The 25,827-nt window shown below is 40.3% G+C and overlaps 1 protein-coding gene across 7 annotated transcripts in view; it reads right to left on the reverse strand.

The window, feature by feature from the left end:
• LOC131689490 (uncharacterized) overlaps nt 1–25,827 on the reverse strand; it is a 141,193-nt gene that overhangs the window by 99,180 nt on the left and 16,186 nt on the right. For 4 of the 7 annotated variants that reach the window (XM_058974608.1, XM_058974607.1, XM_058974604.1 and 1 more), the window contains exon 2: nt 23,523–24,362. The gene's annotated coding sequence lies outside the window, so the exon portion shown is untranslated. Of the gene's footprint in view, nt 1–23,522; nt 24,375–25,827 lie in introns of those variants that run through there. The other 3 variants (XM_058974602.1, XM_058974603.1, XM_058974601.1) reach the window with 3 other exon arrangements.

The raw sequence follows: 25,827 nt of genomic DNA on the forward strand, positions 1-25,827 counted from the left end.
TGTACAAGAAAACTATATCGCGTCAATCGTCATTGCTACGTGATTTCTGCATAAAGCATGAATATTTTGTGTCCGGGGACGGATACACGTTTCGACGAGAGTTACCCTTCATTTCGGCAATGATACGTAGTCCGGAGGTGTAAAGAAACAATCATTAGTTTCTTTTTTTATAGATTGGTCCACTGGAGCTGTAGAGCCTGGTTCTCGGACAGGTTCTCTTTCAAAATCACTCACTACAATTGCGGACGAAATACTGCTTAAACCCAATTGCAGTGGGCCATGATTCTGATTGTGATATTGAGTGTATAGCGTGCAAATTACTTGATTGCGTAAGCACGAGCGTTTGCATGTTCGTGTTCAAGACCGCGTTTATGAATTTATAGGAGCTAAAACGTACCCTTAATCATCGGAGCGATTTCATGTTTGAAAAATCGCGGGTATAGGTGTCCGTGGACGATCGCGAAGGGTTCGAGCGGTTGTATGTTAACGTGCTTGATCGCATGGGCATTTGTATGTCGCGTGAGAGCTTATATGAAACCGCGTGTATAAATGCGATTTTTACCGTGGCGTCATTTGCAAGTTCAATAGGGTGTCCCAAAATGACATCATGTTAACAAAGTCATCGGGCTCACTTCTTAAATGAAAGGTTAGCGTAATAGGAGCACTTTCTTCTTCGGAGTGAATTTGCTAGAATGCCCCCTACTGGTGGCGAATTTTAATCTTTTGAAAAATGGGCCGATATTGGGTAAAATTTGAAATGCATGCCTCTTGAAGTGCTCCTGAACGACCTTAGATTTTTTTGCATTTTTTTATTTTCTGAAGGTCCTAATGGAAAAGTTTGGTTAGTTAGCTTGCACAAATTTTTAATTAGAAGAGCGGCAGAGCCCAGAGCTGCAAATTTTCACCAGGTTGATTTGAACTTGAAGGAAGAACAAATCTCAAATCATGCCCTACTATGTTCAATTCGCAGTTATTAGTTTACATCATTTATTCAAACAGCCGAGCGATTCAATCATTTTCCATTCATTTTCGATTTCATTTACCTTGTGAATATCTCTGTACTGGGATATTGACTAGGTTTTTCAAGCAAAACTATTCTGAACATACTTCTTGCTGTTCATGTAAGCTTGAAAACGCAAAATATGTCAACATTCAACCTAAACTGGCTTCTACAGAGCAGACAACAACTTTGGTTGAAGAATAAAAAAGCATCAATTTGAAATGAAGACGTACGCTTCGGTTATGAAAATCCCGCCAACTTGAAAGTGAATGATTAAGGGAGGCTTTGAATTTGAATCATGGTTGGGTTTGATTGAGCTGAAAGTTGGCATTTGAAAATGAAAGTTTGCACCACTGGCAGAGCCATTAAAACTTAGTAAAAATAAATTTCTGGTGTTTTTCGGTAGTTTTTCTTTAAAACTGCGCATCTACAAAATTTTAAAAGTATAGTTGAGCCGAACACAGGGAAGTAATTTTGCTGAAGAAAATGTATAGCTACGGCCAATGGGGTATGAGTTATTTAAGTTTTTGTTAAATAACCTTTTGACATTTTATGATATTCATCAAAAATAACACTGTTCTACAAAATAAAACAACTCAAGTGTGCTTAGTCCGCATATTATTTTTCGAAAAATAGAAAGAAAATGGCGTATTTCGCTTGTCTCTAGTACATCAGAATCGGTTTTTATGAGCATATGACGATTTTTTCAAAATTATTTTGTATACTAATAGCCACCTAGCGGGTTTGAAAATCACTAAAATTAAACAAATATGTCGAGTTAATGGCAAGTTATGGCGTATATTTGAAGGCTGAAGTAATTGGTGTATTCACATTTTATATATAAGGTCTTATTTCCATGTTAGGAACAATAATGTGGAGAAAAATGCAGAAGAGTGAGGGAAGTTGTTGATATTTACTGTTTAGATCACATAATTCCGAAATAGTCAAATTTGGGGCAAATATCCTCGAAAAAGTTTTACCACAGAATACAGCGCATCTTCTGACACAATTATCTTGTTGTTGATTCCTCCTAGAAGTAATTATGGAGAATAAACTCTTCAAAAAATAATTAGAGACTTGGCGTCATTAGCAAAGTTATCATTATTTTTATAATTTAAGTTACAAAAAAATCATCAGATCATTAAACCTCGTCCTGACATACTAAAGACGTACAGAAAACGTCATTTTTTATCATTTTCCTTCTATTTTCCGAAAAACAATGTGTGGTCAAAGCGCATTTGAACTGATTTACTTTTTGGAACAGAATTATTTTTGATGAATTGCTAAAATGTCAAAAATTATCTAACAAAAACTTAAATAACTCATACTCCATTAGCCGTAGCTATACACTTTCTTCAGCAAAATTACGCCCCTGTATTCGGCTCAACTATATAAAGTGTTTCCTATACTTTTAAAATTTTGTAGATACCCAGTTTTGAAGAAAAAATACTGAAAAGCACCAAAAATTTCACTTGTTACTAAGTTTTAATGGCTCTGCCGCTCTTACAATTGAAAATTTGTGCAAACTAACTAACCAAACTTCTGCATTTGGATCTCTAGAAAAATAAAAATGCCGAAGAAAAGTCAAAGACAGTTCAAGACCACTTCAACAGGCACAAATTTGAAATTTTATCAAAAATCGGCCCATTTTTCAAAAAACAAAAAAATCGCCACCAGCAGGAAGCGTTTTAGCAAATTCACCCCGAAGAAGAAAGTGGTCCTAATACCCTAACCTTTTATTTAAGAAGTGAGCCCGATGACTTTTTCAACATGACGTCATTTTGGGACACCCTTATGTTCAAGTGATTTCGGACCGTAAGTCTAATGTTTAATTTTGAATGAGATGCTAGAAGAGAGTGAGTTCCCTCATATCAATAGTTCTCGTCATATCGACCTGAAACTTGTTAATGGTCCAACAGAAACCATGTATAGGCTGCTACGATCGAGGGTAGGGGCATGGATGATCGCAATTGCATGTTTGCGTTTGTGATCAGAGTTGTACTATCGAGCAGAGCTCGAACGATTGTATGTTAGCCGGTTTGATCGTGAGGGCGTGTATGTAACTTCACGTATATAAATTCGTTTGTAAAACCGTGTATCCACTTGCATGTTCGCGTGGGCTTTTGCATTTTCGCACCAAACGCGGCTTTGAGTGTACGGTTAAGACCTACGGGGCAGTCTCAAGGCGCCATGGTCAGATAATCTAGTGATATTACTAGATTATCTGGCAATGGCGCCCTGAGACTCCTATTGTATATAAGTTTGCTTTTGTTTTTCAGACCAATACGGAAGGTAATAATGATCGATTCATAATAGTGTAAGAAAGGGCGTTAGTATATTAGCACTTAAGACCGCGTTTGTATGTGCATACGTGCTAACATATTAACATGATCACAGGAGCTTTTTAGGAGATTGCGGGCGCAGGTACGAATGATCCCGTTTGCATTTTCGCATGCGTGGCCAGATTTAAGCGTTGCTATGTTAAAGCGTTGCTATGTTAACGTATTTGATCACGTTGCCAATTTACGTCACGTATGCTAGCGTGTGTATAGCGTCGCGTATTGAAATTCGTTTATACAACAAGTAGCCAAAGCCAAGCGCAAACATTCAAAAACCCAATATTTGCATGGGCTTTAACTGTTCGCAGGGGTCGGCATTCTGAAGCTCAATTTTGTATGTGCGGTATAGATGAAGAAAGAAAATTCTCCCATCTCACTGGAATTTTTAACTATGGCGCCCTGAGACTTCTAATGAATAGGAGCTCCGTTTTTGTAGAGATTCTGGAAGTGTATTATTCATAATCGCGCTAGAGCGGGAGTTGTGAGCTAGCACATGATACCGCGTTTATAAATTCGTAAGTGCTACCACGTGATCGCGTTTACGGCCGGGTTTGTATCAATGTATGTAACTTTGCGAGTATGTATATTTGTATGTATTAGATTTTATAACTGTGTGGTCATTTGCATATCCTCGTGAGTTCTTGAATAATCGCGCGAACCGTGAATCTAATATTTAAAGTTCAGTGTGCGGTTCAGATGTAAGAAAATAATGAGTTCCCCCATATCACTAGATTTCCCAGTCATGTCGCCATGGAATATTGTCGAGTGAATAAGAGCGTCGTTTTTATAGGTCCAACAGAAGACATGAATCTAGGCTTCTATGATCGAGGGTAGAGACTTCCGGACATGCCTGATACATGATCGAGCCAACACGGGTGTTTGTAGGCTCACGCTTGATACCGCGTTTGAATTTCAGAAGCGCTAAAACGTTCACTTAAGCACCGGTTTTTTTCATATTTGTGAGATCGCGGATGTTCGTGGATAATCGCGAAGGGCTCGAGCGTTTGTGTGTTAACATGTTTGATCGTGAATAGCGTTTGTATGTCGCGTGTGCTTTACAATACGTGTATGTAACTTCGTGAGTATGAATCCAATTTTGTAACGTGTATGTAAATTGGTGAGTATGAATGCGATTATGTAACGGTGTGGTCATATTCGCATGTGTTCTTGAATGATCGCGCGGATCGTGAATCTGATACTCAACTTTCAGAGTACGGTTCAGATACTAGAAGATAGCGAGTTCGCCCATATCACAAGATGTCCTGGTCATATCGTCATGTTATCTAGTGGATAAGAGCGACTTTTTTTATTGATCCAATTGATGGCACGAACCTGGTACGCTGTTGGAACCGAGGATAGGAACTTTCGGACGTGACCGATGCATTATTGTGCGAAAAAGGACGTTTGTAGGCTCATGCTTGAGTCCGCGTTTGTAGATTTATAAGTGCTAGACCATTCACTTAATTACCGGGATGTTTTAATGTTGCCGGCCAGATCGCGGGCGTAAGTATGTGTTGATGGTCGAAATTACATATTGACATCGAAATTACATATTGACATTATAATAGAAAAAGAGAATTAACCTTCCGAATAATTATAAAAAAGGCAAAAAGATGAAGTGGGATCGTGTGATTTGACCAAGATTTTTTAGTATTCCTGAGTAATAGAAAAGCAAACCAATGAAGTAGATGAAAACAACACATGAAACATGCAATCAAACTACTTTAACTCTCCTAGGATAAAAGAGAAACTCATTGGAATGCCAGAAAATGAATTCTGTCACACTATACTGATCATGAATGGATGATTAGCGTGCCTCGGTAAATTAATTAAATCTTCTCAAACGATTCGAATAGAATGCTAGAATTGAACACCTGAACAAAGTGACCAACAAATCATAGGAAGAATAAAATTGCACGCGAGACAATTACCCACTGTTCTATCATATATGCCAGTTCTAAAGTTTCAAAATAATTAGATATATCGAAAATGGAGTGGACCAAATCAAACGTACCGCCCGCACCAACTCGCATCTCTCAAATATAGATAAACATACGACCGTACTAACAATTGTACAGTAGTACTAGCAAACTATAATTATTCTTACAAACACCATCACTAACAGGGGCGGCGAAACACTTTACGCGTGAGTGGGTAGAAAGCATAGGGTGAGGGGTCCATTAGTAATGCTTTTTTTCCCTTTTCGCATTGCACACGCTTACATTACATTAACATTAAGTCACGTTCGTTTATGCAAATGGAATTGTGGTACATCGATGTTTTCAAATGTGTGTAGTGCGAGATACAGGCGTTGCACTTCTAAATTTTTTGAAATGGTTCAAAATTTTTAGTGGGTAATTACCCACTCGGTTATTTTCGAGTGGGTAGGAAGGATTATAGCAACCATCGACGGCAGCGGTGGAATTTTTTCACACCCGTCAATTTTTGTCTCTGATATCGTAATAAGAATATATTTCTTTAAAAGTACGCTTACGGTGAAGTGAAATGTGATAAGTGTTGGCCGTCGTGCTCAAGGAGTTGAATCAGATTGTGATCTGTGTCCGACAGGTGATTGAAGCGAAATTAAGCCTATTACCGTGTCTGGATTAACGATTTGGATATGGAAGATTCATACGCTGAAGCAGTTTTTTTTCGTGCTCAAACACGAAAAGGTCCAACTATGCGGTTGAGAAGATTCCAATTTGTTTTAGAAAAATCGCCTAGCGTGATTATTTTATAATTATTAATTGTGTCGGTGAAATCACTATCTGAATTGCACTTTCCATGGTTATGTTTGTATAATGGAGGAAAAAAGCTGATTTTCTAGTAATTGTTCAACATTACCAATTCCTTCATTTTTTTCAATGAGAATTTAATTTTTCTTTCAAATTTAAATTAAAGCTTTTAGGAATGACTAGTAAGTAAGTGAACCGTTGATTCCTTTGTTTTTTTTTTTGATCACTGTGGTTCGTCGCGGAAGGAACAATGAAATAACAGCAAGGACTATATACCAAAAGTTAAATTCTATTCTTCAATTTATATTTTTTCTAGAGAAAGCGAGCAAAGGCGCTATAACCTAGGCCTATTTGTCAGGGCAAGGTGTAAATACTTCTGTCCCATCCCAGGAACCTAGGACCAAAGGAGTGACATTAACCCTCTTAGCAAAGTCACTCCCAACGATTTATCAAACCCCCATCAAATTGAAACGGTTGTGTACGGTTGTCCACGTTTCTTCCTTATTCAAGGTTCAAAATAATCTATTGATTAAATTATGTGCCACAAACATTAATAATGACAAGAAAAATTGTGGACGAACGTCTGCAATTTTCCAGGATCCCTACATGTATTGGCTGTGTATGTGTAGACTAGACTAGACTCGGTTATTTTCGAGTGGGTAGTACTACCCATACTACCCACGCTTTCCGCCGGCCCTGATCACTAATAACCGGTCGTCCCTAGAAAGGAAAAAAAGCGCCACACCCGATCAGAATGAAATAACAAGATTATAACAGAATACAATTTTCGTAACATATTGTTTTATAAATTTGGTCTCGTTAGTAGTTAAAATAACAGAAAATTATAACAAGTAACAACGCGAGATATAGTTTTGAAATCCTTTTGTTATGTGTTTCTGATCGAAAATAAAACAGTGGTACTCTACCAATGTCCCGAATACATTGACTGACCCTCATGAAGGCTGGGCAAAGGACAGTTAATAAAACAGATCCCACCGTCCCCGAAGACGGCCGCTCCCCCGAGGTACTCTTAGTCGAACATTAATAGTTGATCGTTAGTTTGGACTGGTGCAAAGTATGAGAAAAGTACAAAATTTAAAGAAGGCCCAATAAACCCTCTCCATCTCCTCGATGCAGCACTATCGAGGCGTAATGCAATAACCATCTTGAAGCAACTGTCTGTCAGAGGTTCTTTAAAACTGATGCACGAAATGTGCTTGATAGCATTTACAATACCGTCAAACCCAACAACCTAGTGGAGTGCTAATTTTATGAACACTTTGCCAAAGACATTATAGATCTAAAATAAAATATTTTTGACTTCTTATGCACACCTCATGGAACCATTGTACAGCGCACATTACCCTTATAAAAAGTGTTTTCTTCTTTATTTTGGATACCGTCGAGCCATGTGCCGCCCTCTGTGATCCCTCATTCGGAATTTTTCCAAACAAATTACCACCACGACGTGAAAGAACTTCAGGTAGATAATTAGTCACAGCAAAGCGAAGGGTGCAACTTTGTTGCATTGCGCTCAATCGCTGCCGGTACGCGGGCGGGTGGCGGCGACGAGCTTACAGTTTTTATTTGCTTGGCGATTTCAATTTGAATATAAAGACTATCGGAAAGCTGTCTACTGACTTGCTACGGGGACGGGAAGTTTCATCGAATGATTCATTAGTGCATTCTTGTTGATTGTTTTTTGATGCGAATACAAATCAGGTTGGGGTGATTCACGTAAGCAAAGAGAGCCTGTTGTTGTCTGGAAGATTTCGAGACTATCGAAACGGCAGAACCGAGAAGGTGTTTGTGGTGATACCCACATTTACGTATTGCATAACATGCAGTTCGGGAAACTTGAAAACGCTGATAAAGCCGCACATACACAGAGAGATCTGTATGAATGGCGCGCGTGACTCTTGTACGTCACTTTCGTCTCGTCAATATCGTACCAGATATTTACCTCAGAGCTGCATGCGCCAATGGACACATATTGTTCGACCAATCGGTCCCTGGCAGCAGAGTCAATTAAATGTTGCCAGTTACTTTCTGCCAGCTTGTACGACTGTGGTGGACGGCGAATATGAAAAGAGACACTAAGCGCTAGAGCAAATTCTATATTATCTTTTGTTTATTGGTCATTTGATAGCGTCTACAGACAGGACCGCTTTCCCCAATCCTATTGCCACCACTTGAGCGACTGCTGTGAGTCTGGGAAGATTGACAGTCGATGCAAAATGACAACTTATGATGGAAGAGAAACTGACGTTGCGTTTTGTGATGGCAAGTCGTGTAAGCACAAGCATGTGATCCGAGAACTTCGCAGTACATACACCCGGGTCATGCATTCTACACATCCTCGCTTTTACGGGTTGAGTTTGTTTATATCCCGACTGGACCGGGTGTCAATCAGAGGAAATGAACTGACATGGTTGGTGTGCTGGCAGCGAACGTTTGCTAGTCTAAACAGTGCTGAATAAGAAGATGTACATGCCAGAATGTCAGTAGCTTATTGTAGCTAGTGGGGTGGGAGTAAAGGTAGCGCTGGGCTTGAGTAAAGAGTTCAACGTCAACGTCCAATCAAAAACTGATACGGATATGAATAGATTGAATTGAATAACTCTACTTACGTGCCACCCCAAAAGCTGATAGTGGGAGAAATGATCATAGAAAAATTATCGCATACATAATTTGAAAATATATTGCAGATTTTTCCAAAAATGTCTATCGCCGTATTGTGTTTCTCATCAAAAAGCATTACAGTGAGCATCAATTTCTCAGACACCATTTTACCGTCAATCTGGAACTATCAGGTGTTGTGTATGACTTAATTTCTAATTGATATATTGAGGGAGGCAAAAAATGGGTGGGTAATGTCTGCGACATAACTGGAGAGATGTAGAATACATAAGGAACACGTTCTTCAAATATGTTGATACTCATTGTAATTTTCGGACAAAAGGTGATTTGGGCGAGGAATATTTCAAATTATTCTTTACAAAAATGATGGTGGTCCTGAAAAGGACCGTTTTTGTTGGCGTTGTTGGCCTTGGTGAGGGAGATGGCTAACGATGAAATGAATTGTTAGCATGTGTGTAATTTGGTTAAGTACAATGAAAGTTACAAACTTTCCAAACTCGACCTTCTGTTCCTTCCGAAATATTGAAATGGGGTGTCTATATTAAACCATTAGTCGTGGTCACAATAAAAAAAGATGGGTGGGTATTGTCTGTGACATAACCGGAGCGTCGTGATTTCAATTCGAGACGTTAATTTAAATCTAATAATATTCAACAGAATCACGTTTGAATGGGAAATTTTCAAATAATTCTCTATGGTAATAATGGTGGTTCTGAAAAGAACCTTTGGTATCGGCGTTGGTGTTGATGGTGATGCGCTGGATCGTTGGATATATTTGGCATGATAGTTACGTGCCTGGCGAACTGTTTTGTAGCCTCGAACAAAACGACAAGACTGGCTTCTTCGGGTACCATTACGGCTTTTATAAGCTTAGCTCGACTTTGAAATCCTGCACAATCTCACGAATCAGACACTGGTAGGACCATTTTGTTTGCTACTAGCACGGAGCTGCACAAAAAAATCATTTATTGCAGTTAGTTCACGGAGGCTGCCAAAAAGCTCGAATAGAAGCATGTGACTTCAACGTTTCTCTTAAACACATGCAATTGAAGCAACACTGATCACTAGAGGGATGGTGAGGGAACACGCACATTCGTTTTGGTAATACTGATAATAACAGTAGAAAGGAATGGAAAAGCAGTGCACGAAACGAGCGAGAGGATAATTTAAATTTTTGTTCCGTGTGCAAGCTACTTCTTTCCACACAACGTATTATGTTGCTTGTTGAAAATTTGTTACACATTTTAAAATGAAAGTTTTAGTTTAACTCTCACTAGAACACAATTGATTGGTCCTGAAAAGAACCGTTGCTTTTATTGTAATTTACGCCCACTCTCAGCGGACACTGTGAGCCAGTTTGATTTCTTTTGCGAGAAAGTTTTGTACTTGGCGCACTATTTTGTATCTTCAAACAAACCGACCAAGTAGGCATCACTGGCTTCATTACGGCTGAGTTTTGTAAGCGTAGCTCGACTTTGAAGTAATACACAACCTTACGAACCAGACGCTGGAACGTTAGCCAGCGGATTAGTTGCTCCGTTGCCCTTTAGTTGGGGCGAAAAACTGGCATGGCGACAGTTCCTGATCGGTAGTTGGTTGCGATGGGCCACCAGTAGCTGGGGCACTTTTGCGGACCGTCATCATTGCCAACTGCTTTCCTTCGGTGGACTGGCTGCTTGCTAGTGCTTGAACGAATACGAATGAGAAAAACCGACCGACAGATATTTATATAATCGCGCCAATATGCATTACTATCGCTTTCTCGCTCGTTCTCGTGCCGTGCATGAGCCTTTTCTTCCCGTCCGGCTTCTAATGGCCTAACCAAAGGAATATGCCGTCTTTCCCCCACCAACTGCTCTCGTCAAGCAACCCAATGCGAATAATCATAGGACCAAACATGTAGTGGAACTATATATAAACTTTTCATTATTTTATTGTTCGGTTGGTCCACCATAGTGACGGCTCTGTGCGGGATGGGCTGAAAATTTTCACTTTTCCGAGTCGTTTTCGAAAGATTTTTCACAACACAATGTTTTGTTATTAGTGCATGTTATACATACTTCAAATTTTAATACAGCATAGAGGAACATATTTTCAACAAATTGGCCTAAAAATCAAATCATTCTGTTAAGTATGATAAAAGTTATTAACGTTCAAAATCTGACGCGGCGCCGCAGTCGATATTTTGAAACGGGACCCCTATATTGAAAGCTTAAATGTATTCTACATTAAAAAAGTCACGCATAAAGGATTTAATTAAATTGTTTCTAGAAACTGTTGGGGTCAATAAATACAAAAAACTTGTTTTGATCAAGATTGGTTCTTGTCTTACATTGTTAGAATCAGCTCAATTTTTACCCTCCGATCTTCAATACAATTTTGCAAAAGTGAACTATTGGAACAGGTAGTCGAAACCTGTCGAAATTGAGAGGGTTTATCGCATGCAGTGTTTTGTGTTTGTGAAATCTTGGGCGTAGTAGTGCGTTGACGATTATAATTAAATGGTCGTCTTTGTGTGTTATCGCGAAGAGCTCGGGCATTTGTAAGCTAAGGTGTTCGATCGTCTGGGCGTTTGTAGGTGGCGTGGACGTTTGTAAGCCGCGTGTGCTAGTAACTTGTATGTAACTTCGTGTGTATAAATTCGATTTTAAAATCGTGTGCCCATTCGCACATTCGCATCTAACGCTTAATTTTCAGTTAACGGTTCAGATGCTAGAAGAGAGTGAATTCATCTATATTACCAGAGTTGCCGCTCAAGTCGCCATGGACCGTGTTGTCTAGTAGTTTTGGTCCAACTAAAGGCGTGGACCTATGCTGCTAAGACCGAAGGTAGAGATTTCCGGACGTTTCCGATGCATTATCGTGTGAGATTGTATGCTCACGTGTTGGTCACATATGGCAGCACGCGTGTTTAAATTGAACTGCGTAACCGTGTGATCATTTGCATACTCGAGTGTGTTCATGAATGATCGCGCGGATCGTGAATAGGATACTTAATTGTCAGTGGGAGGTTCAGATTCTAGAAAAGAATGAATTCCGCCATATCACTAGAGTTCCCGATCTTGTGCGCCATGAAACGTGTTGTCTAGTGGATATCAGTATTATTTTTGATTGGTTATAGGACTGAGGGTAGATACTCCATCAAGTGAGTGATACATGACTGCGCGAATAAGGATATTTGTAGGCCCACGTTTGAGATCGCGTTTGTAAATTTATAAGTAACAGATGGTTCACTTTATACCAGAGTGTTATCATGTTTGGAAGATAGCGAGCGTAGATGCGTGGATGATCGCGAAGGGCTGCCAAATATCGTTGGGAATATTGTTATCTTCGGGAGTTTTGGCATGGACCACTTCAAGTATAAAAGCTCCCCAAATCAAAGGTCATCGTCAAGCCCAGGTCACCTCCAGAGAGAACTTGGCCCTAAACCCACTTTGAACATTATTTCGACCATGGCTAAGTGGGTAACAAAGGTCGTCGAGCTGTGCAATAAATTTAGCGACTTCCGGATGAGACCGATTCATGATCGCGCGAACGGTGGTTTAATGCTTGAGACTGTGTTTGTAAATTTATAAGTGCTGCCCACTAAAACACTGCTTTAGACCAATTGCAGCGGGCCGTGATTCTGAATGTGATATTCATTGTAGGGTTCAGGTATGTGCGGGCGTAGGGACTTCACGATCGCGTGTTTCATCGCGAAGGACTCGAGCTTTTGTACGATAACATGTTCGATCGCCTGTGCGTTTATATGTCGCGTGTGCTAACGTGCAGGTAACTTCGCGTGTAAAAATTCTATATTGAAACCGTGTGCCTTTCGCATATTCGCGTGTGTTCTGGAATGATCGCGCGCGGGCCGTGAATCTGATACTTAATTTTTCGCGTACGGTTCATATTGTAGCAGAGAGTGGGTTCCCTTATATCGCTAATGTTCCTGGTCATGTCGCCATGAGGCGTGTTGTCTAATAGGTCTTGATTGGTCCAGCTGAAGACAGGGGCCTAGGTTTCTAGGATCGAGGATAGACTTCCGGACGTGACCGATTCGTGATCGCGCGCGCATCTTTGCAGCTTCCCGTTTTAGGCAAATAACTTTCGAACAAAGCAATGTGGTCGTGCTATGCGAAAATAATTAGAAAGCTTGTAAACATACTTTTCGAACAAGCTATAGATAGTCAGAATCCTTTGACGAGCAGACGCTGGCGTCGGCAGTAAAACATGATGATGAGTTATGTTCAACCATAGGCCATGAGGTATACTTGGGTTTTACGCCCAAGTCCTACTTAGCAGAAGGCAAAGGATTCTTCACATTTCCTTTCGATCATGTCCATATAAGCCTGCCTAGTCCTTTCCGTTCTAAGTTTATGACTGATTCGCTCTAGAATACCTATCCGTCGTTCAATTTCATTGCTTACGTTTCTCTTAATCTTAAATTTGCCGAAAATAACTAACAAAATCGATACAGCAGTTCTAATTTGTTCACGGTACTCACATCCGATAATGCATGTTTCCTCGATTGATTCCAAATCTCCAGGCTGACTTTTTTGGACTCACACTCCGCTCTCTTTGAGCTACAAGACATAAGGGTGCTACTTGTCCAGAAACTCATAACTCATCAGTTAGACCTTGGCCCAGAAGTCAGTTCAGAACCGTCGTCGATGAATGCGAACCGAAACAGCACACCGCGGATTCTTGATTGATGACTCTGCTCTAAAGATTCCGGCCGTGGGTTAACGAACTGAATGACCCGAAGGTTGTTGCTTCCGACTCAAGCCTTTTGCCAATGTGGAGAAGAAGATGGTATAAGTAGGTACATCCATTGATTCCGCATGACCTATTCTGCCTGCAGGAGCGGTTGTGTCATTAAAGACATTTCTGGCAGAGTTTTAATTCGTTGATTGTGGCCCACTTAGAGTCGTAGCTGAACTATGAGAACCGTTCAGAGTTGGCTACCGAAGAGCAGTTACCCTGGCAGAGGCTACATGCTGGCAAGAAGTTCTGTTTGTCCCGATTTTGAATGTACGCTTGCTTGTTATCCGACTCTATATGCAAGTTGAGTATGTTCTTTTTCCTGTTAAGGAATTTTAATACACTCCTAGGTACATTGTTTTGCGTGCCCATCACTGCGCTGGCATTTTCCGCCATGGTATACAACCAGGTGCTAAATTCTAGCAATGTTAGCAGTTGCTCTCGTCGATTCTAGAGTCAATCCAGGTGGTAATTGTTCGGATTCTTTCGGGATAAACTAATCCTTGAATCAGCTGTTTTATTAGCAGATCAAAACTGTAATTATCGTTAAGTTTTAGTTAATACATTTCTTTAAGTACTCATTAACTCACAGATTTTAGTTTCCCTCTCCGTTAGCCTCATCTTGATATGAAACCTTCTTACACTCACTATTTTCACTTTTTCTACACACTTCAATAACGTCATAATATTAACATTTGATACTGACAGAACCTCAACATATTTGCCCGCGATAATAAACATGCAGTCACACCCAGTAAACGAAATGGCGGACAGGCAGGTTAAACTAGATGCTGGCGATCGGAAGGCTATTGAAACGTTGTTCTAGGCTATCCGCCTAGAACATCCACATACCCCGGACCGTAATCCTGGTAAGGGGCAACCCTACCCAGTGTTACCTCTATTTGTAATTTGTTGTCTTATTGCATATGGAAATCTGTCAGTTTACACTGTACATCAGGTCAAGAAAAGGTAGAGATAACATTAGGAGCGAATAAAATTTTCAAATTAGCTTTCACTAAAACTATATGATTCTCCTCAGTGCATTCTCGAAGGACGAAATGAACTGCCGAGTTGTAACAGCGGTGAAGCTGTTGTTTGAGTGTAGCTGATAGTCCCGGATAGTATACAACGTCGCAGTAGGTGAATATGGGTACTACGGCCTGTACCAACTTATGTCTTGTTTGCTGTAAAAGTACTGCCGTAAAACGTCTGAAGGTCCTAAGAGTGTTATATATTTTCTTCACCACGTCGTTCACTTGGTGGGTCCAGCTTAGATTGCAGTCAAGTTGTAGGCCGAGGTTTGTTACATTGCTGCTATGAGGGATTGTCGAACCGCTGAAGACTATATTCGCGGTAGGTACAACTACACCTGTCCTGCTGAAAATTATTGCCTGTGTTTTTTTCGGGTTAGGGAACAGGTAGTGTTCTTTGGCCCAACTGCTGCAAGATCTTCATTGATGATGTGCACAAGTTTGTCTATCTCTGCAATCGGTCCCGATAGGTACATTTGGAGATCATCGGCATAAAGATGCCAACTGCACGTAAGTGTTGTTGGCAGGCTATTTATGTACATGCTGAAAAGTAGCGCGCAAAGACATGAGCCCTGTGGTGTGCCCTCTGGTACCCCGCGCTCGGCGGTCGTTGTATTTCCGAGACGAACGGCCTGTGAACGTCCACCCAGAAAGAAACAGATTAAACCACATGTATCCGAAGAAAAGGGGAACTCGCTATTAAGTTTGTTCGCGAGTATCTTATGTTGAACACAGTTGAAAGCTAGCGAGAAGTCCACGAGTACCATGTCTGTACAGCGGTTGTCGTCGAAGTTGCTGTAGATGTCGTGGACCACTTTCGTGAGGGCAGTCGTCATGCTGTACCCCTTCCGATAGCGGGTTGTGGTTGTGGGGAAGGATTTGGAGTCGATGATATTGTTGAAAAAGTGAGATAATACTGGGAGGATGAACGGGCATAGTAGTTTAACAAAGGATATCGGGATGTCGTCTGATCCGGTAGCATTCGTTTGTATTTCGTAGAGTTTCAGACAAACGGCATTAACATCGGTATGGTGAAAATTAACCTGACCCTCTCGCCGCGCTGGTGCTGGATTCGTTGGTGGTATAAGAGGAACCTCTGTCAGGAGTTGACGATGACCTTCTGCGAAAAACTGGTTGATTTCATCAGGGATAATAGTGTCAGTCGGTGAGCTTTTTTTGTTGTTATGTACCCCTTCTCTTCTAAGGTTACACCAGAGGTTTTTGGCGGGTAGATTATGGTCGAAATGTTGTTCGGAATAGCGCTTCTTGGCTGTAAAAATTAGTGAGTTCGCTCTGTTTCGCTAGCGCGCGTAGTCCTGCCACTGTAAATTATCGCGACTTCTGTGCGGGTTGCGTGCAAATAGCGCGTAGGCTAGGTCTCTGTGTGCTATTGCTTGTTTGATCTCTCGTGTGATCCAGGGTGTGCATTGGTCGCGAACAATTATTGTCCTTTCAGGAGCGTGTTGCTGAAGTAGGCTCTGTTGTCAAGAAATTGGTTTTGGCGTTTGAATCGGTGGCATCGAAAAAATATTGCATATTTCTAGCTTGGAAATCGGCATGTAGCTGTACCTGATTAATATCACGTATATTTCTTACACGTATAGTTTGTGCGATGGGCTTTAATACTCTGGTGTTGGCCAAAAAGTAACACTACTTCGTGATCAGAAATAGTGTTCGCTGTGGTTTTCGATTTTATTACTGAGGCGGGGGCATCCGTAATGAGGAGATCAATTGTAGTAGCGCTACTGTCGGTGATGCGCGTGTGACTGGTTGGTAGAATCGTTAGATTGAAAACCTCGTTTATCCGGTTGAGGGCAATCAGGTTTGCCGTCTCTTGGGCTCCTGTGACATTAATGTTAAAATCGCCGGCAATATAAGTACGGTCGAATCCGTGCTCGAGCAGTTCCGGGAGAAGTTTCTCGTAGCTCTGGCTGAAGTGTTGGTTAGAGCAGGAAGCGTTGTAGATCACTACAACACAGATGTTAAATCCGCTAATCTTGGCCTGGACAGCCAGGAACTCGAAACGTAGTGCGATGGGAATTTCAGGGTCGTATGTAGATTTAGAAATAACGGTGGTCTTAATTCCTTTTTGGACGTACAGTCCTACTCCTCCACAGGTCTTTTTTCCGCGACCACGACTGGAAGGCAGCGTATGTTTGATAAAATTGTAGCCCGGTGCACTGATTGGGCCGATCGAAGAGGAAGACTTGAGTTTGGTTTCGGTTGTAGCAAAGAAGTGGTATTGGTTTTTACTGAGGAGAATTTTTACGCCATCAATGTGATGTTCAAGGCCTCTTACATTTAGGTGGCCAATACGGAGGTTAGAAAAGCTAGTCATATTTACGGGTTTTAGTATCGAATCGTCAGTATGGTGTCGCGCCTAGCAGTGTGAGGAGGTGGATATATTCGTCGCAGTAGCGTCGAAGAAAACTGATGATTCTTCACCACTAGATTCCTTCTCAGCGAGCTGACGGATAGCCGTGATACTTTCTATCGGTGTATAGTTTTTTTCTCCAGGGAACAGCTTGAGCCGTAGAGCGTAACTACGGATAAGAAAAGTATGCATCGAGAGAGCCTCATTGATCGTGAAACGGTATTCAAGAGCAGGTCCTTTTCGAAGATTGCATAGTTTGGCATTTTTGTACTTCTCGTAGTACCGCCGAAGAACTGTTTGCCTCGAATCTGTGTTGTCGAAAGCTATTATAATGGCAGGGGTCAAAGAACGGTCGGACCACTTGGACAGTTTCACTTGTAGACGGAAGCAGTTACTTACGTGCAACATCTCAGTTTGGATGTCGAGGAGAGATAACACACTTACCACTATGTCACGAACGCTTTCACCTTCATGGTAGGGAATTTTGTTCACCGCGAGCCTACACTGCCGCTTTCAACATAACAGTCCCACCTGCATTATTGTCGATTTCGATTTTTAATTTAAGAAAAATAATAAAAATAAGTGGTTTGTTAGAATCAATTACAAAAAAAATATCAAGTCGTAATGTCCCATCTTACAAATTGCGGCATAACAGTCCCACTGGCGAATCAATACAAAACTAATGTAAAAAGTGTTTGTTATTCACGTAATTTTTTTTCGTTATTTCATTTAGTAAAATAGAATAGTAGCAACATAAATCATTATTTTATTTCGAAGAAATTAATAGAATAGCAAGTAAAGGAAAAATTATTTCTGTGTTGTTTCAACATGTGGAAGATTGTTCCAGAATTGTTTTTTGCTCTCTTCAATAACTGGCAAAATTGTGCTCAGTAGTGCATTCTTTCGGTTCAGATCTATTCCGCGCGGTGCTTTCAGTGGCTTGAGAAAGTTTTCCAAATGAAAGTTGCTACCAGTTATTATTTTCAGCTGCTTTTTTGAAAACGGAATGCAATGTTCTAAGTGGCAGTTTGTTTCAACCGAGCTGCTATAACTAAACTGATAGCTTCCTTTTTTCAAAACTACTTGTCGGATATTCTCGATGTATGGGCGTGGATGAAGTTGATTCAGTGTATACTGAGAAGAAACTAGCGTTGTTTGGAAAAAATGATCGTGTGTCATATCGAGAACTTCAACCTTTTTCTTTGCCTCTCCAACTACAGTTTTAAAATCCGAATATGTTACTATCGGACCACCTGTATTGTTTCGCATTCGTTTCTCTACTGCGGCATGAAAACTGTCGGCTGACATGAATGTGTGTCCAGATTCAAAGAACTTCAGAACTAATTTCTTCACCTTAACTGAATCCGAATTCAATAGAAGAATTAGATGAAGAAATAGATTCCAGTTCTTATTCTGTCCGGAACAATTGTCTAACCAGAGCGTAATTTTAATCGAATCGCCATATCTTTTTAGTACGCGATGGAAGCAACTGGTTATATCGCAAGCGGACCGTCCACTGACTGATGCATCCCAAAGGCATGCTACTACAGGATATGTTCGGGTGTACTTTCCGACAGGAGCAAAGGTTTCGTTGAATGCCAGCAACCGCTGAGAAAAAACCACGCTTTTAAGCCCTTCTAGTCGGGGAAGCTGAATAACCTACAAATAAACGCAGATAAAAAATTGCATGGATTTTTAAAACACTTCTTACTTTCTGAAGGTCGACAGCCAGCACGATATGTCCGCGCTGGACCTCATCGCCGTCGTCTTGATAAGCAGCCCGACATAGCTTTGGAAATCGCCTATGCTGCGAAAATTTGCAGCATGTAGAACAAGATATGTTCTGTGTCGATTCTTCGATTGGATGACCAGAATCTTTACAGTGTTCGGATGCCGCAACGCAAGTTTCGCACTGTTCATGCCCCAGTTTCACAAACGAAATGTTCATTGCTTTTATTTGCCGAGAATATGTCGTGTAGCTCACTTCAAAATCATGCGTATCCTGAAAGCTCTGATGCATGGATTTTTCAGTGAGATCAGATGGCAAATAAAGTCGATTTGGGGCATGTTCACGTCGGTAGTGCGATATCGTTGGGTTGTATGTTTGAATATGGGCTATTATAGCATCTCTCTTCGTAGAACTTTGTCTATACTTCCCACGTTTCGATACTCTCACTGCGCTGTCTTCATCATAAGTCAAACATCAATAAATAACATTACTGTAAATCATGAGTTCAAGTAGAAAGAAGCTTTAGATGTAAATTCAGTTTAATAGTAGTTTAAGCATTATTTATAATTTACCCGCAATCTTCCGAATATTCGAGTGTGTTTAGAAAAAACTTTCGGCAGACAGCCACGTTTTCGCCATTCGACGTTTGTATATTGAAGACGTAATGATACTTTTTAACGGGATTATCAATAATATACCGGTTCCTTGTTCGTCTTGTGACAGGAATACGCTGGACTCTTTCGCGGATAATCGCGCTCTGACCCGAGGCGTCTTGTTTCCAGAATATGTTGTGGGCAATCACTCGATCCTCTTTTGACACGTTTTCCCAGCACATTTTCCGGCAATCGCAATGAAGTAGCTTTACTTGATGGGCTGCTCGGCGTTTTTTGCATTGAGTTTCTTTTTTATTTCTTTCGAAGTTCTTTTGCGGTTGTTCTTGCGTGTTATTTTTTCCCCGAAGAAACTTCCATCAGAGTCAACCGGATCCTCTGATTCAGAAGATGGTTCGATACGTTGATGATTAGATGAAAATTGAAATTGATTCCGATTTTGTGCGAAACGTTCACATACTTCATCGACTGAATCAAAACCAAGAAAATCTTCATCCGAACTTAGCTCACTGCCATACAACTTTAATAAATCTAATGCTGACATAGTGAATTCAATATAATATACCACAGAAAAATTCAAAACAAATTATGATGCGTGCTGTTGAAATGTGTAAACAATGCACTCTATGATGACGTTTCCGAAGCCATAGCACATAGACAATGAGACTGTTATGCGTATATTCAGCAGACTATGCTAATGAATTGCAGCATAATCGTCCCACACTCATTTTTCATAAAATATGCGTCTTTTTTAACTCTTTTATTTAAGTTATAAGAGTTTAGTGCTAGATGCATAGAATGCGTTGAAAAAATCTAGGGATTCCTGCTGATTCAAGAAGAATCAAATGAAAACAGCGAATAATTTCAAATGCGTTTTGCTCGGCTTAATGATTTTGCAAATGGGACTGTTATGCTGAAAGCGGCAGTACAGGACTATTTAAGTACAAGTACTAACCAACTTTGCACCTGTCTCAATCAACTCCAACTTTTCCCCTATGCTGCTTACTAGGAGGTTCTGGGCAGTGCATTGGTGGTCGAAACGCTCGACTCTGTTGACATTACTTTGGAGACGGTCGCATTGTTTTTTATTGATAGCGCGTAGCTCAGCAAGCTGTTTGTAATTTCAAGAGCTGCGCGGACAGCTCCTTAATGGTTCGATTAATCTGTTCGATACTGTCGGAGGAGGCGGTGCTTTCGTTCTGAATTTTTGGAACGAGGCATCCACGAACGGAACAATTCTCACAGTAGAACTGGTAGTCCTGTGCACGCTCCATAACCGAGTCGCTTATTCTTACGCACATCGAGTGGAACCATCCTAGGCAGGTATCACAGCATATCCATTGAATAGGCACCTTCTTTTTCTTTGCTTTGCCTTTAGCTGGTGGTGATGCATTTTTGCAGATTACGCAAACGTCGTCGCTGCTCATTTTGGTATAGTGGATGAGGTGATAAAAACACTGCGTAATACGTCACGACTGACGATTCGAAACACATGCACTAACACATAGAGTTTGAGGTTAGGACAAGGGAACAGGAAAGTTTTTCGCAGCTAGTTGGTTTTTTTTTGTTTGGCGGAAAGATTGACAAACACTTTCAAACTGTTCTCCTTGCTAAGATGCAACTATTAGCACTTTGGTTTTATTAAACGGGTCGTAAAACGCGAGAATTCGATAACTTTTAATGCGCGGCGTTTCGAACTTGCTGCTGTGAGCAGTGTTGCCAAGTTAATTCATCGCCGTTGCTGTTTTAACATGTATAATCATTCGCAGACTTATCTCAGCTCGTGTGCTAGTAATTTATCATTGAAAAAAAAAGCTGCAGCTTGCGTAGCGCTCTTCAAGCTTCCTCTTCCGTTTGATTCTTCTTGATTTTCGACAATTGATTCCGATAAGCCCTGACTCAGGTGGTATAGAACTCTCATTTCCAAACAAATTATCGACTGTTTGTCCACCCATTATTTTTTACTCTCATTTTTTTTCGTATCTATGCTCATACTATTTTTTTATATTATTTATTCTGGAACTGTTCAAAACAACAACACGCTCGTTTTGCTGTGCTTCAATCGTCTGTTTTACCAGTACTTCCTTTGGCGCATCGGCCTTGTTAAAAACCTGTTCCAACCTTTGCACCGTTACTTTTGGATATCTTATCTTCATTTCACCAAGCGATTGGTCAACTATATTCTCTTGATCATCATTATTCTTATCGCATACATCGGCATTATGAACTAATTCCGCCGCTATCAAACAACGCATGTCAAAATATGGAGAGGTGGATAGTGTTAAGGAAGATACTTGGGGAAATTTCTTTCCAGGATTCCGCAAGCGACGTTCGTGTGGTGAGAATGCGTCCGACAAAACCTATTTCCTCCTACTTGACCGTCCCATGCAGATCAGCTCAATTTATTGCATATTCTCAACAAACACAGGTCACGTACCCGGTGCAGATTTCTACGTGCCAATACTGTGATCAGCCTCTACACCACAGAAAAACATGGCGCAGAAGCTGCTAAGGAAATTCTGTTACGACTAAAGCCGGTATACAATCGTCGTATGCTAAACAACAACCCCGGACTGCGTACCGGACAACCCGAATTAACAATGATTACACCAAATGCGTCGAAACTAACAACCAAGACCCACCAATGAAGAATCAAATGCCAATGAAGAAGGATTCACAACAGCGACCCGTAAGTACGAGAAAAAAGGGCATCCGACCGTGAGCACCATAGATGTAGTACCGATGACGACATGGACGTGAACGAAAATACCGAATGATCACCAAACAACGCAGCTAATGCTTCACCTCCAAGGAAGAGGATCTCAACACGCAACAGCAAGCTGAGTGTGGAAGAAGTATTGCACAAAAGGTGCTACTTTGCCAAAAATTTGACATATGGCGTTTATTATCTTGTTTCGCCGTATTTTGGTGATAGGACGCTTTCTGTCTCTGGTGGCACAAACTGCTGACTTTGAACTGAATCAAATCGCTTCCCTACTATCACGGGGATATCAATTCATGTTGATGAAGCGCTGATAGTCATAATAAACGACTGTGGGGGGGGGGGGGGGGTGATTGGTGATTTAGCAGCTTCGACAATGGCATATTTTCAGGTTTTTAGCTTACTGGTAAACTTCAAATATTCGTATACGTATGAGGTGAGATTCTCAAATCGAAAAATATTTGAAAACTTGAATTTTTGTTTTCACCGTAACAAAAGATAAGCTTTTTACAAGTTAGTATTACTGGAACAGTTTCGGAAATGTTGATACTCGAATTACAAAAAATAGAAGAGGTCTTTTTTATTTCCATCGGTCTCTGTCCGCACAGTGTGCCGATCACCATCGCCAGAGATATTTGCCCTTCAACATTGACCGATATAAACGGCTTCCACTGTGTCTTAGTACTAGAAAAATACAATAATCATAGAAGGTAATGAGCAAAGCTTTGGGGTACTGGATTCCGATGCGAAAAATTTACTTCATCAGAATCCGCAGCCAGCAATTAAAAATCCAACAGAATACTCCGTCACAATCCTGCTAACACTAATAATCCTTCCTCTTTAAGATAACATACAACGAATGGAATATGCATTTAAATTGTGCCACAAGACCAGAAGAATGCTTTCAAAATAATTTTCTGTTAATTCCAAGATACGCCAAAGACTAATAAAAATTTGCAGATTTATCTTCTGTGTAGTTTATAGTGAATGATTCTTGTTGTCTGGTTCAAAATATAAGTTTTAGCAAAGCTTATTGCGTGATTGAAAATGTTTGGGATATACAACTCTGGAATAAATTTTGTACAGTAAGCTTGAAATTACTACAATAACTGACCGAACTGTGATTTTCACAGTTATACTGAGCAAAACAATCCACAATTTAACCAGAGGTAACACCAAACAAGCAAATTTTGTTCATTTAGACTTTAACATTATTTATGAACCACTCCTCATCCAAAATTTGTGTTGAGCAATTCAAATTCCATAAAATCCAGAATCATTCCAGAATTTTCAGTTGTTTTAATACCCAAAATTTAAATGTTAGCTAAAATAATCATTATATAGGCACCAGTTGGCATATGACCATCATTATCCAATTCGTACCAGATCTGGATTATGAGTGGATCCAATCCGTGGTACCTTCCCCGAACGGCTCAGGGGCATCACTATTTGCTATGGTCATAACACTGGATTCTTGCTCTATCCAGAACGAGCAGAGGCACATTACATCCGTACAAAAAGGCAAAGTACAGAAAGCCAGTATATACGCAACAAGAAGCAAACCACAGCACCGTACCAACTACTATGTAGGTACTTACCTTGGATGGAACTCAGTCGTCTTCAGCCTTCCGCTTGTCCGCTGCTGCGTTGCAGCTCAGTAACGCGAGGGACCTTCGAACCTTTTGCTACCGTAAGTTCGAAGCTCCCACAGCAGCTCCGTAATCTTCGATCGACCTGCTGATAGCGACTGTGGCTCACGTCGATCGATAAACCACGTCTGCAGTCACGATTCCAGCAGCACTCTTATGCAGTATCTGCACTGCGATCCGAATGGGTCAGCTGTCCCATGCGGAACAGAATCCGGAATGGACCGGAATATCCTAGAAATTCTTGCTAATGGCAATTTTTCCTCACTTCACTGATAATGCGGATTTCCCGTTCAGGGTTCCTCACTAGATTTTTAGGCACGGCACCCTAGTTTTCCATTTTGAGGAAAGCGAGAGAATCAGTGCAAAAAAGTGACACACGCGACGATTAATCGATAAACTATTTCTGCAACAACAATTTGACAGCAGGAAAGATTTTCCTTTTCTCCTTCCGTTGCTTTGTCCGGGAAGTTCGCACTGCCCTTTTTTTTATTTCTGCACAACTTTCGTACTGTTTTCTGCTGATGGTGGCTTCTTCTAGAGCATCTCCGCAATCGTGTTATTATTATTCAAGTTCACATACCGTGGTGCCCTGGATGCGTGTAGAAAAATCCACTTTTCGCTACTTCGAGATGCGATTTTCGATACAATGTTGCTTCTGAACGATTGTCTGAACTCTAACGCGTCCGTTGTTAGCACTTTTGACGCGAAACAATAGCGAATCGTACCGAGAAATTGGCTATTTTAACGAATTGTATCAGCGAGCAAAGGTGTCTTCGATTCCGAAATCCACTAAAGAGTAGTGAAAATTTTGACGTTTTGATTATTTTTGTCGTCGCTCTTTGTTGAACACACGCACACACTGGTGCAAAGTCGCGTCGTGACTATCCGATCAAGATGGTGTGGAAATGAGGTAGCGGCGAAATGAAAAGATAGAAAATGCCTTTTTCAGCCGACTCATCCAACGAAATTAATTCAATCGAATTCGACATCTGTTTGATTTTCTTGTTATTATTAAAAATCTCGACAAACATATGATTACGACCTAAAAGCCAACTGTCAAAATCCACTTTGAATGGAAATTCCACACAAACCGTTACACGCCAATCACAGATGTTGGTAGTAAACGAAAGAGAACAGTTTTCTCTTTCATAAACTGTTGTGAACTGTGTTCGACTAGTAACGGTTTGTCTGGAATTTCCATTCAAAGTGGATTTTGACAGTTGGCTTTTAGGCCGTAATCATATGTTTGTCGAGAAATGCGTTCCAAAACGTGACATGCCAATGCCAAAGTGGCATGTTTTAATCTTGAAAAAAAAATTTGAATCTTGCATTTTGGAGACAATTCTTTTTGAAAATCTGATATTTTTTTGTATTTTGGAGACATTTTTTTCCTAAATCTGGCTGGTTTTCCAAATTTAGAACCGAATCTTAAGGGGTGAAGACATTTTTTATTAAATATGAAGACATTCGGAAAATAAACCAGGTGTCCCTTATTGCATAAGTAAAACAATCTGGGAAACCTAGGAGCATGTTCCTAAAAAAAGTTTTTCATGCAATGATGCCCCAACCAGATTTTGAAAATATAATCGAAAATAAGAAATGGAAGCCGCTTTTTCATTAAAACCACTGGCTCAAATCACTTGAATATATCGCGATTTTCACAGTTTCACCAAATACAAATTTGTATTTGGTTTCACTGAATTAAAATTTTAATCATCAGCACAATGGTCCAAATTCTTACAAAAAAATCGAATAAAATACCCAGTGTTTTGCAAAATATAAATATGTTAATACGGAATTTTCGTGGACATGTTTTACGCTACCGAGGTACTTGGATACAGTGACAGTGTACTTTGATAAAATATAAAATACATTGAAAATAATCCACACCATAAAACCATATGGAATTAAACATCACTTTCACGTTCGTTTTCATGTTAAACGCATTTCAAGTGGTGTTTCAAATTATATTCAAACAAATTCGACGTGAATATAGCATATTTTTCCATTGAATGTTGGTTGCCAAACTATTGAGTCGTTGAGTATGAATTTTCCACATGACTTTCGTCACTGATTCTTCTGCTAATTAAATCTATTGGCGATTCTACGTTGAAGCCGCTCACAGATAGCGCAGGAAGCAAAGTGTTGCTGATTTGATTCTGTTCTGACATAGCGCATATATTTTCTGTGAACATTGGTAAAAAATAACTTTTAAACACAAATCATCAATCAATTTGTTGGTAATTGTTTATGA

The sequence above is a fragment of the Topomyia yanbarensis genome, chromosome 3 (genome assembly GCF_030247195.1).
Source record: "Topomyia yanbarensis strain Yona2022 chromosome 3, ASM3024719v1, whole genome shotgun sequence".
In the NCBI taxonomy this organism is placed as follows: Eukaryota; Metazoa; Arthropoda; class Insecta; order Diptera; family Culicidae; genus Topomyia; species Topomyia yanbarensis.